The 17,168-nt window shown below is 34.8% G+C and overlaps 1 long non-coding RNA gene across 1 annotated transcript; it reads left to right on the top strand.

Annotated features, from left to right (window-relative positions):
* The first annotated feature begins 14,650 nt into the window (after nt 1–14,650).
* Nucleotides 14,651–16,331, top strand: LOC149248715 (uncharacterized). Its single transcript, XR_016265769.1, has 2 exons — nt 14,651–15,701; nt 15,972–16,331. It is a non-coding gene; the product is annotated as an uncharacterized LOC149248715 (long non-coding RNA).
* Nucleotides 16,332–17,168: the final 837 nt, after the last annotated feature.

Here is a 17,168-nt window from a genome sequence, read left to right as displayed (position 1 = left end):
TAAAGTATTTGAAGTTCTTCTATATGCATGTGTCTTTGTGGTGTATCGATGCTTGTATATTTGATTTATTCTAATCCTTGAATCAATTATGGATGTATGCTTCTTGTAGTTTCCCTTTCTTGTGCTTTTGCAGGATCTTTGTGTAGCTGGGCCAGTGAAAGAGCAAGGAGCTGGGAGCAAGCAGCAAAGAGGAAAGATTGGATCAACCATTAGCGGAAGACAACGGTTAGTGGACCTTTTTCTCCCCTCTCTTACATCTCATAAAGAAGTAATCTTGAATAGCTTTGCATTCAGTTGTTGCTGAGGTACTATCACCCTTAGAGTGGGATAGGGTCATTCCGTAGTGGATACTTTTCCCAACAACACCATCCCCACCATATTTTCGAGCTTAGCATGAAGGATGGGTTCATTGTCATCTTCTCAGGGAAATGAAACCCCTTGAAGTGATGAGAAAACTATGGGGGTGAAACAGATAGGAGGATCATATTGTAGAAGGACGTGATGACAATCATAATGATTTTACATGCATGCATTCTTGTGGAGGAGATGTTACGGTCATATTAGCTACCTAATTAGTCATGATCATGAGGGGTGTAAGAACATGATGTTCTTGTAGAGTTACGACAAGATATGGGCATGAAGTAGGTCATAGACAGAGCTATCTGGTTGTTGAAATCAAGATGATGGTCATGTAAATGGACTTTTCCGAGATGGTTTTTTCCAGGGTGACAACCTTTTTAAAGAGGCAAGGATGTTAGAGCCTCCAGTTGGCAAGCACTCGTGACTGTCAAAATGCACATGACGAGAGTCAAAAAAGTGATGGAGCTGGGTGATGGGAGAATTTAACCGAACACATGTGGAGGGTGAGTTAGGAGGATACGTGGTCATACAAAGGTGGGGCACCCAACTCCAACTGAGGATGAGTCACCCATAGTAGGCATGTTTAACCAAACGATCATGTGACAGGTGTAGGCATAGTGACTGGCACCCGCTTGACGTGTTGAGAGTGCATGTGTATTGTTAGCACTCCATGATTTTCATTTAGGCTAAAGGAAAAGGATCATGGAGGTAACCAAAAACCTCTTTTGGTTAACAAACTGGTCTTCTTCAACCTAAGGGGGCTCCCTCACTAAGCAAACTCAGAGATAAAAAAATTTGAAACACAATCTTTAGCAGAGACCAAATTTGAAAGGTGTTTAATTTTTTGATTTAAGGGTGGTGGAGGATTCAAGAAAACTAATTCATGTGATCATGACCTCCCTAGTCCATCACGCCTATGAATTTCCCAACAAGTTTCATAAACAAAGGCTTAACTAGTACAACATCAAAATGAGAAAACAATTTGTAGTATAGCAGAATAGGAACATCAAGACACTCATCTACAATGGAAGAACAAATGACATTTCATTACTACAAATTGGATGAATGAATATCACAAGTAAAAGGACAAAGCATTCAAAGGTATAAACATTCCTTTTGCAACTAAAATATGTCAGTGCAACTAGAGAAGAGCATGTGAAATGAATTCAGGCATAGTTGTTCCATACACCTTTAAAGCAGATTAAGAAGATAACATAAAGAATATTATACGTAAACTAGAGAACAACAATTTAAAAGAATTCATACCACAAATATCTCTGCAATATAATTGGAATCTCTTCAGCATCAAAGCATACTCATGAATACAAATCATAACATATGACAACAATAGCTCAGAAGCAATATTGAAACCAAAAATAACCTATTTCATATGTATTTACCAATTTAAATAGTCCATTGACAAAACATAATAAGTGTCTAGATTCACTCCATCACTGATCCAAACAATAGATCAATCCAAAACAAAAAAGAGGAAAGTTGTTGTGTAAGTCCTTTTCCTCAAAAAAACAAAAAAGCATAAAAGTATCCTTAACTTTATCTTGAAAAAAAAAAAAAACCCTATAAAATAAATTCTATCTATGAAGAATGTCTTCATGGAATGAAAGAACAAAAAGAAGAAAAGCTAAAAAAAATAAAAAAATAAAAAATAAAAATCCCTATAAAATAAATTCTATCTATGAAGAATGTCTTCATGGAATGAAAGAACAAAAAGAAGAAAAGCTAAAAAAAAAATAAAAAAAAATAAAATAAAAAAAAAATCCCTATAAAATAAATTCTATCTGTGAAGAATGTCTTCATGGAATGAAAGAACAGAAAGAAGAAAAGCTAAATGTTGATTGTGCAATGGCTGTGTAGCAGCTATGCAACATCTACAATGACACTTTTTGCTTCTAAAGATGGCACGTAGGTGACAACTGAAGGTCTAAGTTGGATGCTACCTATGCTCCATATTCACACCTTTAAACACTAATATCTAGCTTCTTTCCAATGCTCGTGTAAGTCTGTAGGCAGAGCCTACGCAGCAGCTTCGTAGCACATTTTCCAAGACTGCCTCTTATACACCCTCTAGTTTCAACAAATCAACACAATAAAAGTAGAGGCCACTCAAAAGGCATTGAATTGTCCATAAATTCATCACAAACAGCTTATAACTCCCATCATGCATCAAACATTCCAAAAATTTGAATTCACAAATCAAATTTCAAAAAATTTCATAATTTTGTCACCAAGAAATTGTGGAAAATGGATCTCCAAGTGCCACCTTTAATTCCAAAACTATGATACATGTGCATAAAATAAGATAGTTTTTTTTTTCTTTGTCCCATTATCGACACAAACCTCCTTCATTTTTTGAAAACTAACTTCCATCTGTTAGAAAAGTATGGTAAAAAACAATAATTGAAATAGGAGGAAAATGCAGAATTTTAGTTTTTGAAAAATAGACCTCCAACAGCCTTGAATATATCCAAACTCATAACAGATATGTAGAAAATGAAGGATGATTTTACTATATGGCTTGTACTTGGAATAAACCTCTTTCATTTTCTCTAAATTATTTTCCATTTTCTCATAAACATCTTTTTAAAATAATGTCTAAAACAGTAAGTTTTTGTGTAGCAAATTCCCATAGTGAGTGTGACCTCATTTCTTGCCAACTACTAACTGGAGATTGACCAATGGTTTCCTATGTGGATGGTATGTCTGGTTACTAACGTAGTGAATGTAGAGTGCATAATAATGAGGTGGCATAACCATTTGAATTACCCCTTGTTCTTTTCCTTGTTGTGTGATGTCATCTAGTTCCTTCTTTCAAAAATATGACATTTTGTGTCTGCTAATAATTAGAATGCTTCATTGGCATAGGGCTTGAAGTGGTGGGAGGATTATATGGGTAGTACCATATATGATATGCAATCATAGATTTTTATTTTTTGGCGGGGGAGATGGAATGGGAGCCATGATAATTATATGTTTTAGGAGTGAAGAATGATTAGATGAATAGGGGAATAGGATAGGGGATTTAAAACACAGGGAATTGGAAATGTGGAATGTAGAATGTATGTTATAACATTTTGGAAAATAAATAGACTAGAAGGAGAAAAGAAAGGTGGTATTTTCAAAAACTATCTTTCTTTTGAGAGGTAATATTTTCAACTATCTCTAACTTATGTAAATCTCATGACATACCCACTATTGACACCTAACTCATGACTCGGGTATTCTAGACTTTGACATTTTTTCCCAATAACTTGCTACAACTTCATATTTTCAACCAGACCTCTTGATGACTACACCCATGGCGACATTCTAGATAGCGACACTCGAACTTATGACAGCATCTATGACACTAATTTTGACTTTATTCAACTAACCATTAAGTCATTTGGATACATTTGACAAATGAAAACTTATTGACCCGAACATTGGCTCCATTGGGGATGGGAGCCTCCTAGCGAGGTGCCAAGAAAAAAAATGTAGACCATGTTCCTAACCATTGGGAATATGATTTATAGATTGAAAAAAGTAAAAATAAAAATAAAACTATTGACTACTTGATTGAACTTACATATGGCAGCATATCACTGGAATCTCAGGGCCTTCTCCTCGAGGTTCAAACATTGATGATTGTTTACCACACCTGATATATTTCTCACTCAACTAATCCACAAGATACTTGATTCAAACAGCCAATGCAACAACACAAACACCTTATCCGCTGGTTTAATTATCTACATGTGCTTTCTCCCAATCAAAAAAGGAAAACTAATGAATGACAACTCCCATAAAAACTCACAAAAAATTTCAACTACGATGATATTTAAAAACATGATACCAATAGTTGACTTCAAGAACGATGCAAAATGATCCTCATAGGAATGCACACTAAATTATAGCTCCCCTAGTAGATTGCAATTATGTTATGATAAATATTGATTTGCAACATTACTTCCCTGCAACTTCAACTTATATTTGTCCTCACAGGGTTGTAAATTTATTTGTGACCTTTTTAACGGATTTGATGGAACCGTTGCATAATGTATAATCGTGATGTCAAGAGTTAACCCTTCATGTATTAAGCAAAAATATGATCTTGCTCCTCAAAATATTTTGTGTTTGTTACTTCAAGAGGCATATTTTCCTGAATAAAGTCTTCATTTTCAACAGGCTCTAGATCAACCTTTTATTTTTCACTTCTCCCCTCTTATTCATCATTAATAGTTTGTTGAATACATTGATTAGGCACAAGAGGATAAACTTGTTGCATTTCTTCATTGACTTCTAGAAAATGAACACGAACATTTATATCAAATTCTTGATTAGTTTCATCTTCAGCTAAGGAAAAAAATATTGCCTGCTGGGAATCCACTTGAATATCATGGAAATTGTCCTCATCATTTACCATGTCCTTCTGTTGTTTAAAAGAATTCTCATAATTTTGATCATAAAAAGACTGACAAGATTGATACAAATTTTCATCAAACTCGGAAGATGAATTATAATTGTTTGCATCAGAAAGTTGACCTACTTCATTTTCAAGCAAGAGAGAAGTTACCATATTTTCTTGGTGATGAAAATGGTTCTCGTGCAAAGCTTCAGGGATTTATTCATCTATGAACTCTTCTTTGCCATTAAAAAATTCCAAATTTTGAATGAAATTTTCAACATGGTCACAACAATTCTCAACGAATGACAAAAAAGGATGATATTCTTTGTATTTCTCAAAAAATACTAAATGAAAACCCTTAAGTGAATACAAGCTACCATATGGAAAACCTTCATTCCAAGGTCACACTTTTCCTTCCATAGTAGCCATGAACATCTTCATGATATAATCTTCATGAAATTGAACCTTCAACTTATTTTCATGCATATGAAATTTAACCAAATGCAGAGCAACATCATCACCCTTATCATATTTGAATCATGGTATATAGGTGTGCCAATCTACACAAGGCATGTTGTTTGGAAATCCTGGAATGTGATCTCAATTCGTGGGAGCATACCTCATAGCAGAATTCATTTTGAAAACGTGGAGACAACAGTGGAACTTGAAAATCTGAGTTTTGCTTAGTTGGAGTCGGCAGGTGAATGGTTCAACCTTCCTAAGTATAATTGTTGTTCACCATCAACAACCAAATCTAAAACTTTGAAAGAAAAAAATCTAGGGAAGACGAAACTATTCGGTCCCCGACAATTATGCCACTATGTTAACACTCCATGATTTCCTTTTAGGTTGAAGGAAAAGGATCACAAAGCTAACCATGAACCTATTTTGGTTGATAGACTGGTCTTCTCAACATGAGGGGGCTCCCTCACTAAGCAAACTTAGAGAAAAAAACTTTGAAACACAATATTTAGCAGAGACTAGATTGAAAAAGTGTTTAATTTTTTGATTTGGAGGTGGTAGAGGATTCTAGGAGAACTTATGCACGTGATCATGACCTCCATGGTCCATCATTCCTATGCATTTCACAACCAATTTCATATATAGAGGCTTGACTAATACAACTTGGAAATGATAAAACAATTTGTAATATAGCATAATAGGAACATCAAGACACTCATCTACAATGGTATAACAAATGACAATTCATTAGTGCAACTTGGATGAATGGATATCAAGAGGAAAAAGACAAAGCATTCAAAGGTATAAACATTCCATTTGCAACTAAAATATTTCGATGCAGCTAGGAAATGAATTCAAGCATAGTTGTTCCATACACCTTTAAAGCAGATTAAGAAGACAACAAAAAGAATATTATACATAAACTAAAGAAAAACAATTTCGAAGCATTCATACCACAAATATCTCTACAATATAATTGAAATCTCTTCAACATCAAAGCATACTCATTAATACAGATCACATCATATGACTACAATAGCTCAGCAGCAATCTTGAAACCAAAAACAACTTGTTTCATATGTATTTTCCTATTTAAATAGACCATAAAAAAACATAATAAGTGTCTAGATTCACTGTATCACTGATCCAAACAATCGATCGATCCAAAACCAAAAATAGGAAAGTTGTTGTTTCAGTCCTTCTCCTCAGAAAACAAAAGAAAATTAAATTATCCTTGACTTGATATTAATATTAAAAAACTAAATCCTTATAAAATCAAGTCTATCTTTGAAGGATGTCTTGAGGGAATGAAACAACAAAAATAAGAAAAGCTAACTGCTGACTGCGCAAGGGATGCGTAGCAGCTATGCAACAACTATGATGACACATTTTGCTTCCAAAGGTGGCATGTGGCTAACAAATGAATGTTTGAGTTGGCTACCTCCTTTGCTCCATGTTCACACCTTTAAGCCCTAATAACTAGTTTCTTCCCAATGCTTGTGCAAGTCTATAGGTAGAACATGCGTAGCGGCTGCATAACACATTTTCCAAAAATGCCTCTTATATGCCCTCCAACTTCAACAAATCGACACCATAGAACTAGAGGTCACTTCAAAAGTATTGCGATGTCCATAAATTCATCAAAAACACCTTATAACTCCCAACATCCATCAAACCTTCCAAAAATTCTAATGCACAAATCGAATTTCAAAAAATCTCATAATTATGTCCACAAGAAATTATGGAAAATGGATCTCCAAGTGCCACCTTTAATTCCCAAACCGGGATACCTGTGCATAAAATGAGATAGGTTTTTTTCTTTGGCCCATTATCGACACAAACGTCATTCATTTTTTGAAAACTAACTTCCATCTATTAGAAAAGTACAAAAAAAACAATAACTGAAACAATAGGAAAATCCAGAATTTTATTTTTGGAAAAATAGGCCTCCAACAACATTCAATATCTTCAAAATCGTAACACGTGTGAAGAAACAAAAGAAGAATTTTATTATCTTTATTTTCCTTGGAAACAACCTCTTTCATTTTTTCCAAATTATTTTCCATTTGGTATGAAACCTCTTTTGAGAATGATTGCTAAAACAGTCAGTTTTTGTGTTGCAAATTCCCATAGTGAGTGTGACCTGGTTTCTTGCCAACTGCTAACTCGAGATTGACCTATGGTTTCCTGTGTTGATGGTATGTCTAGTGATTAACATAGTGAATGTACATTGCATAATATTTAGGCGGAATAACCATTTGAATTACCCCCTGTTCTTTGTCTTGTTGCATGATGTCATATAGCACCTTCTTTGAAAAATATGATGTTTTTTGTGTGATAATGATTATAAGGCTTGATTGGCATAAGGCTTGAAGTGATGGGAGGATTATATGGGTAGTGTCATATATTATTTGCAATCATAGATATTGGGGTGAAAGATTGAATGAGAGCTATGATAATTATGTGTTTTAGGAGTGAAGAATTATTATATGCATAAGGGAATAGGATAGGGGCTTTAAAACATAAGTAATGGGAAATGCGGAATGTATAATGTATGTTATAATGTTTGCGAAAAGGGATAGACTAGGAGGGGAAAATAAGGATGGTATTTTCAACAGCTATATTGCTTTTGAGTAGTGATATTTTCAACTCTCTCTAACTTATGTAAATCTCATGACAAACCAACTATTGACACCTGACTCATGACTAGGTTATTCCAGAATTTGACAATTTTTCCCAATAACTCACGAAAACTTCATTTTTTCGACCAGACCTCTTCATGACTACACCCATGGTGACATTCTGCATAGTGACACTCAAAATTATGAAAACATCTACGACATTAAGTTCAACTTTATTGAACTATCCATTGAGTCATTTGGAGACATTTGATAAAGGCAAACTTACTGACCCTAACACGTATAACAATCGGGCGAGAAAGATGCATAACATTGAGTTGTAGCAAGGCACGGGCACAACATGTAGATGAAGTGTGACCTACCATGGAGGCATCATGCGATGGGCAAGCCGTACCGGCGAGCGAGGGGCGCCTACCCAATTCATGTCAAGTTGGCCCAAGGGGAATGACCCACAAATCAACCTGAGGCAAGACATGAACAAGTCAGCCCACAAGTGAAGGGATGTGAAAATTGGATAAGTCGACCATATGTAATGTATACATATTGGAGGATATGTGATTTGACCAAGGCATCGAAGTTCAATGAGAAAGTTCAAGGAAAGTCAAGAGAAGGAAAACTACAGGAGGAGAATTCGCACAAAGGAAGCGCGACGAGTAGGGCAAGGCTCATTCAGCAAGTCGTAGGATTGTGGAAGCTAAGTTTGTGAGCAAAATTTGGTGTTTCTATGGTCGTAATAGCTATGGGAAGAAGTGTCCGAACAGGTGGCGTGCAGACAGTACAGTAGAGCCATGGACCTCAATTGTGTGTTAATGAAGAACCACATGCCGCAACTTCACGTCCATACTAGTCCGCAGGCAGCTACACATCCAAGTAGAAGTGCGAGCGAGATGCACAAGTGGGAAAAAGTGTAGGCGAGTTTCACGAGTAGGAAGAAGTGCAGACAGAATCCACCACAGGTTGCATGAAGTGGGTAGAGGTTGGGAAAGTTGCATGATAGGTTGCACAAGTTCGAAAAACTGTGGGCGAGTTATTAGACAAATTCCACCATACTATAAAATTATAAATTTGTATATTATTGGTAGAAGTTTGATTTTATACATTTGGGTGAATTGTTGGGAGTTTACCCTCACTTTTATTACTGTCTTGTACATGTATAAATGTTGAATGAATAAATGGTATTTCATCTCCATAATTAACGAGGAATACTAACAAGAGTCTAGACAAAAGTAATTTCAAAGTGAAATTAAGCCAGTGTCGCACGACCACCCATGGTGAGTGAAGTACCTAAGAATGGGGTTGTGGCACTCTCTCTCCTTCTCTCTCTTGATTCATCTCTCCATTCCTTCCTCTATCCCCCTTTATCTCCCACCTCCCTCTATCTCTGCCCCCTATCGCTCTCTCTCTTCCCTCCAATTTAGTCACTATCTCCCTCCCTCTCTCCTTCTCTCTCCCCCATCCATCTTTGTGTGTGTCTCTCTCTCTCTCTTCCCCTTCTATCCCTCTCTCTCTCCTATCCACTTCTCTCTCTTCCATCCTCTCCTCTCTCAAACAATATTTCTCAATATCTCCCTTGTCACTCCCTCTCTCTCTCCACCTCTATCTTTCTATGTCATGTTCTTTCCTCCCTCTCTCCCCCTCCAATTCAATCTCTCCCCCTCCCCTCCTTTGTCTCTTCATTCCTCTCTCTCCCTATCTCTCCCACCTCCCTCACTCTCTCTCTTCCTCCCCCCCCATCACTCTCTCTTTCTCTTTCTCTCTGTTCACCCTCTAGCTCTCTCACTGTTTCACCGTATTCCTCTCTTAAATTTTATCCTATTGTATTGTGTTTAAGAAAGTATCTAAATTGAAAAAATCAAATGGTCATAAAATATTAAACCTATATTATTGATCAATCATGTTAATGAAAATGAAATAATGAAAAACTTAAAAGAATCATGTAGTATCTTTCCTCTATTGTTGTTAGTCACTTTGCTTACACTCACTACTTGGATCCTTAGTTACGATGGACCTATGCTCATTCTTAATAATATTATTTATATTATATAAATTTCACATCTTTAGATATAAAATTATTCTCATTTTTTATTTTATTAAAACCTTGATTTAGTTTCTATGAGGATATTTTTAGTAGTCACGAGGATAGCAAGTTTACATATATTTGAAAAGTAATTATAACCTTTTTGCTTTTAGATTTAATTAAAAAAAATGTAATAAAATTAAATTAGATTAAACTATTTATTGTGAAAGAAGTTATGGTTTATGGGCGTGTTGTATTGATAAGCCATGGTTTTGTAACAATGCATCTTCACAGGTTTATAATATCAATGACAAAGTGGAGGTGAATATCGATGGTTGAGAATTTTATCATATTGATATAAACTAGCATTTGCACCATATGTTGCTAAGGAAATGTCGTAAGGCATAAATTGAGGAACGATCATGAGATGTAAATGGTCATTGAAAATAAGAATTAATAAGAAAGATTGCATGCAAAGGTGGAAGATAAAGGTAAATGATTTATATTATGTGAAATTTACAGATAGTATAATGTTTCAAACATAGATTGCCTCTTGATCTTCGAAGATGCTTTTTTAAGTTTTAAAAAAATGAAAAATATTATATTATAAAAGAAGAGGTAGGTAAAATAATATTACATCGTGAACAACATGATGGTTATATTTCCACATTTAAAATTGCATCACAACTTGTTGAAGACATCAGAGAGTCAAAGAAGCAATAATCAACCTGCAAAAGAAATATTTCGTTCAAAATATGTAGAAGAATTATTATTATTTTAAATATGGAATTTAACTGTTGAAATTGATTATAATGAGTTTGCATGCGAATTGTGTTATAATGAAATTGGAATGAATGAAAATGAACTTACCTTTGTCATGGGAATTTCAATACTTCTAGTTGAAAATGCAAGGCGAACGATGGCATATCGAACACCATTGAAGATTTATGCGTAGTTGAAGATGCATATTTCTTGATTTCTAGTCCACTCATATTTTTCGCATTCTGTCACGTTGATGTATGTGGATTATATGTTTCAGAGAAGATTTTATTTTTAGTAATAATTGTAAAGTTGGACGAAGGCAGTATAGTGGTGCGTTTGGATTTGGCACTGATAGAAATGTTTTGTCTATATTTTTTAGTGTAATTAGTGTTGCCTCTATTTCATTGCAATAACTATATAGTTGTGATATTTGCGAGTCCATACATCCTATTCCAGAAGACAGATAATGTTAGAAGTAAGTAGTTAAAAAATATAATAACAATGTAATATTTGCAACCATGTATTAATAATGAGTAAATTTGACTATTGTTAATAGATACAAAATGTATGCGATAAAAATAGATTGAGCTTAATAAATATGGGAAACCTTTTGGAGATGTTAACATATGGATTGGAGAAGATTGTCTGGAGTAGGCATTGAACGAAGAATTTCTTCTGCATGTTTTCTGTAAGCAATGTTTTTGTTGTCTTTCATTTTTATGTAATGATCGAAAGTGAATATGGGGAAAATTTAGAGATCTTGCAAAGAAGGGACTCTTCAAATTGTTGTGAATGTGAGACCTTGAAGTTCAGTTATCCAATGTCTATTGTTTCTTTTGGTAATGTCATACACTGAGATTTATGTATATTTAATTCCAAAACCATCTTTAGTGGAATTTGTGTATGTCCATTTCGTTTTATTGTTGTTATAGGAAAGTGAGTGGGATTTCTTTCATCCCAAGGAAGCCTGATGTATTTGGGAAAAGCTATGACAACAAATGTTGGAAGTTGTGGAGGTCCATTTGATTCTTTGTAAAAGATGGATATAATTTCCCCAAGGGAACCATTAAATCTTTTGGGATGTGCATAAATCACACTTAAATCCTACCAACAACCATGTTGTCTTCAGATTTTAGACATCCAAAGATGACATACTAGAAAATACTTCAAATTTCAATAATGTTGTTGTCCCCTATCAATACCATGCACCATCTATGTTGCAATAGCCAACTATTCAATATTAGAGGCCATGATAAGGCCTTCTTCAAGAGCATCTCCTCATCATCTTCCTCTTCAAATTCAAGCTCTTCAATGCTATGATGAGAAAAAACAAACATAAAAACATATATCCAATCTAGATTCTTTTTATTACTATATGCATGGAAGAACGAGCAAGGAGATGGTTAATATTATTATTATCAATGCTAGTACTAGTCTTTCTCTCGAGTTTTTAAGTTTTCAATATATAAAGGGAATGAATATTTTATATTTAATTTTTTATTTTGATATATATATGATTGATTTATTGAATCCTCATCACATGGGAGCTTCTAAGACCTAAATAATTCCATTGTCCATATTTCCTTGATGTCTGGTATCTATGCTCTTGCTATTACACATGCTAACGCCTATGATAGGCCAATACATGACTTCATTAGGAATTTTATGAATCAAAATGGGGTAGATTATTTCATATTTCCCTTACTAAACTAGACTTACTTCTTAATGAGTAGATGAGTGAGCTGCATCATTTTTTATGAATGAGGGAGTTAGTACACCAAGGCCTAATTTATTTCCTAAGTCACTAGGTGAAAGGCAGCATAGATGCTTTATAAGTACTTAAGAATCATGGAAGGAGGAAAAAAAATAGGAAATTAGCCTATATGAGAAATTTGGAACCTATAGAAGATGTGTAATAAAGGAAATTCAAGTGGCGTGTAAACTTATGACATGATACTTTATGAAGAAATCTAATAAAGGAAATTCTCACTAAAGACATTGTGAATGCTATAATTTCATATTCATAGAGTGCACATATGACATGCACTGGTAATGCTACAATAGTTAATTCTACCTAAGACAAAATATATTGTAATTTATATTTGCTTACTATACTACAAAGTTTATCAATATAATATTGGCATAAACCAGTGAGTTTTTTTTATAGAGAATTAAAATGAACGATTGCACCTAAGCATCTTTACAACCACTATAACTAGTAGATGTGAGCTCCACTCTTGATGCTATGTTCTTCCTTCTCCCTATTTCATAAACCTTTCATGCAAATATTCACTTGCTCGTTCCTTTTTCATTGTCTATAACGTCTACTACTATTCTTGTCTTGATTATGTATGTGTGACTAGATTTGTTTGTTTCTGATTGTTAGTGCTTTCTTTGCTCCTAAACCATGTTGATCACCTTCACCACCCAAACCAACATTTGGTTGATTAACATGACATAGTAAACTATAATTGAATTCAAGAAGATCATCCAATGTGTGTATAGATAATTGTAGAGTGAGATGAAGCGACTTAAGGCGTTAGAAAAGTATGTAGAAACATCTTGGAAAGATTAGAAGAGTGGATTGAGAGAATAATAGCACAAGTAGTATAAGGAAAATTGAGTTCAGATGTGGTGGCATTATGGTTGTTGTAGGTATAGGTGGTGATGTGAGAGTGGCACCAACAATAAAAAAAATATAGAAATGCAGAAATTTTAAACTTAGGCAATAGAAAATATGAAAATAAGCCAAAGAAACTAACATAGAGTCAACAATATCCATTGTTATTTATATACGCATTGGAGGGACTTAGATTAATGTTAATGTGAAGTATGTTAAGACAAATATACATTGGACACTCTGAAAACCTCAATAAAACATATTAATGTTAATGTGAAGTATGTTAAGACAAATATACATTGGACACTCTCAGAACCTCAATAAAACATATTAATGTTAATGTGAAGTATGTTAAGACAAATATACATTGGACACTCAACCATTGATATGGAAGCAAGTCAAAAAAAAAATATATATATATACCCCTTTGATATATGCATGTACCTATGTTTGCGTTCTGGTGGTAGAATAAACAGCTGCCAATATTTGAATTCATTTAATAGTATGTTACATTTTTGGACATTTATGTAACATTCAGAATTTGTAAAGCCATGACACATGGATGTGGCAAACATGCATAAATTTGAAAACAAAAAAATGATTTAGAAACCCTTAATCTCATCAATCAAATTATATATAAGACTGAATTTATTAAATCTAGATCATCTGGATATAATTTTTGAATTTTAAAAATAAAAATTCTAAAATTCCGAAAAGACTCGTATTAGCATAGTAAGCAAAAGTGGAAAATATTTAGAACACTTCATTTTTAAATGATGGTCATGGTGATATATGTCAGGTATCTCTTGAAATAGAAATCAGTTTCTCATTTAAATTTCACAAGTTGATGTCATTTTTTGTTTCTGCTTAAAAGCCAATTAGGAATACCTTCATTGGGCATTAAACCTTCAATCGCACGCAAATCAGTACATACATAGACGAAAATAATAATTAATTAACAAATTATGAAGTAAAGCAATGATTGTGTAAAATGAAATGGAATGATGAGTGCCTTGAGCTCTAAGGGATGACGGAAAGCTGATGCTGTAAAGGAAAATGCATTCATTCGCAGGCAAACCACCGACATGTAGAATATCATGCGAAGACTACCTTCCTGCACTGAGTGTTGATCCCGCAATTCATCTTTTGCATTTTCTACACAAAGTGAAAGCAAAAGCAAAAGCAAAAGTTCAACAGAAGACATCAACATCAAACTTTAAGTACAACCAAAAAAAACCAACCAGCACAAGGATGAGACTACCATCGGGTACGTGCAATGAAGGAAAAGGAAAAGAAAAAGATGGCATCATAAGGACTTCCATGGTTTTTAACCGGTGAGGGATGGCACGCATATCAACATTCAAAGAAAAAGAAGAATATGCCCATCGGCCGAGAAAAAAGCAACAAAGGAAATGGTAGAAAAAAAAATAACGGGGCCATAGATGCTTAGAGTGAGCTATCTAAGGAGAGAACAATTGACACAATGAAGTGATCCTGCCAATGCAATTAATTTGGAATAGCATTTTATCAGCGTTCAATTCTGCCTTGGCCTATGGCAGTTCATAAAGGTCAAGGCCGATTGGGTCGCTGATACAAGGCGTAGTCAGCAAGTTGCTGCGACCGTTGGGACTGTCCCAACTTATTTCCGGCTGCAACATTGTGATGGTCGTGTTTCCAAGAGAGTGAAACTGCTCTGCACTCCAAGCACATATTCCGTGTGAGAGGAGTGGCGTTGTGAGTGATGAAGCCAAACAGATCAATTGCCGGGCAGTGATATCCTCCTCGAGAAAAGGGGAATGGGCGGAATCATGCCATTCGTCGATAATAAAATGTGTGATTAAATCACTCGCATAATATGGGAGGAACTCCACACCTTTCAAGAGGTTTTCCGCTACGGCTACGTCGGCTCTACTATAGCCAAGCGGCTGCTGCCCAAACCCGCGCCGTGGACGCCCCAGTTGCCGAAGCCGCTGCTGCCAACGCAGCCTCCTGTTCAACGCAGTTACTGCTCGACCACCTTCGCTCCAACACACTTTACCGCGCCACCAACAGGGACGCCCGCGCTGCCCACCGCCGCCAGTGTTAAAGCAAATTATCGCTCAGCCACAGCCTGTGCCTGCGCCAACCCAGTGGCACTTCCTCTCCCAGATTGTGCGATTGATGTAACAACACATTTTATTATCGACGAACAACATGTTTCCGTCACTCCTCTCCCCTTTTCTCGAGGAGGAAATCGCTGCCCCAGTAATCAAATTGATCTTATTGACTTCATCCATCATAATGCCCTCTCTCAACCGAAATATCGAAGAATATCCGCTTGGAAAGCAAAACCCTTCACTCTTTTGAAATTTCTACTATCACAAATGTTGCGGCCGACAATAGTCAAGAGCGTCGCAAAAACCAGGCGACCATGGCTTGTATCGGCACCGCTACGGGGTGAGCTTCATGAACTGCTAATAAAACATTATTCGAAATTAATTCCGTTTTGTTCGTTCAGATACTTTTGGGTTCTTTCATGTGAGATTATGACGATGTAATATTGATAATTGAAAAACTGATTTCATTTACAAATTTGCTTACAATTAATGAATTAGAGATTGAAAACTCGATTTCTTAATTACAACTAATGAATTACAGTTTATTGACTTCGTGTAACTTATTAATTGTTACCTGCCCGCAATTAATTGCGTACACCATCTAGTGCAGATTCATGCAACAGCCATTGCTGTACAGAGAAAATCGAGAAATTCGTCATTCAGTGCTATTATGTATTCTCCGTTACGGTCCTTGGGAGATAAATTGCGTTCTGTTAAGTATCTGTTATGGGGTTCGGGTATTAAGCCCTATTCAGCGCTGTCAGGTCTTTTCAGGTAATTTGTTTTGTTTTGTTCCTTGAGTAACAAAATAGCATTTTAGATTGGTTTCAACATCGGAGTTCTGTGTAAATAAATATGGAATCAAAATTCGAGTAGCAGAAGTTGCAGATTTCAACATGGGATGAAATGTTCCAACCTCTCCTTGTAATTGTCTTAATGAACCACAATTTAAATTAAACAATTACGGTCATCTACATATGGCTAGCTTATGTGCATTTTCTTCTCTCACAGATCTTCCTGTTATCGTTTACATTCTTTTTTTCGTTTCCTCTGCGACATGTCCTGAAGTTTTGGTAAAATTTTGATGTTTATGGTTTGAAATAAGTTTTGGTCAAATTTTAATCTTTATGGTTTAAAATGAGGTTTTGATGGTATATATAGATTTAATATTTAAAAAACTCTGGCAATTAAATCATAGAGAATTTACCCCTTGAAGTTTAAACTACTTGTGATTTTAATATATTCTTACTGGTTTTCAAACCAATTAAATGGAAAAATATACCTAAATTATAATACATAGATTACATAACCTGTGGTGATCTTGCCTTTTATATTTCACTTCTAGGATGAAAACTAAAGATTCATTCTACCTGCCTCAAAAAGTTCATGAGAAAATGAATTTTTTTTCAACAAATAATTATATGTCCAACGCTATCGTTTTAAATATGGAGTTTTCTAAATCTTCTCGCTTTAAAAGTGGAGTTTCCAGGATCTTCTCCTATTTGGCATATGTGATTAAAAATTCACACCGTCATAAAGAAAATTAATATAGGATTAAAATTACTCCAAATGATTGAAAAAAAATTATGTTAATATAAAATTAAAACCACTGTAGTTTAATTAGATTGTTAATTTGTTCAGAAAATTATGGAAATTTCAGGAATTTGTGTAAATCTAAATTATTGATTTTAAATTTCAAAATTTTGGTTGTTTCAAAATTGTTTTAATGGTACTGAATTTATTTTTAACATCAAAAACATAACTAAAAACTATTATTGCCAGATTTTTTTAAATGTTTTGGCAAGAT

This window comes from Pinus tabuliformis, chromosome 7 (genome assembly GCF_031772625.1).
Source record: "Pinus tabuliformis cultivar Carrire ecotype Pingquan chromosome 7, CPIR1, whole genome shotgun sequence".
Taxonomy (NCBI): Eukaryota; Viridiplantae; Streptophyta; class Pinopsida; order Pinales; family Pinaceae; genus Pinus; species Pinus tabuliformis.
This window is presented reverse-complemented; position numbering and strand designations above follow the sequence as displayed.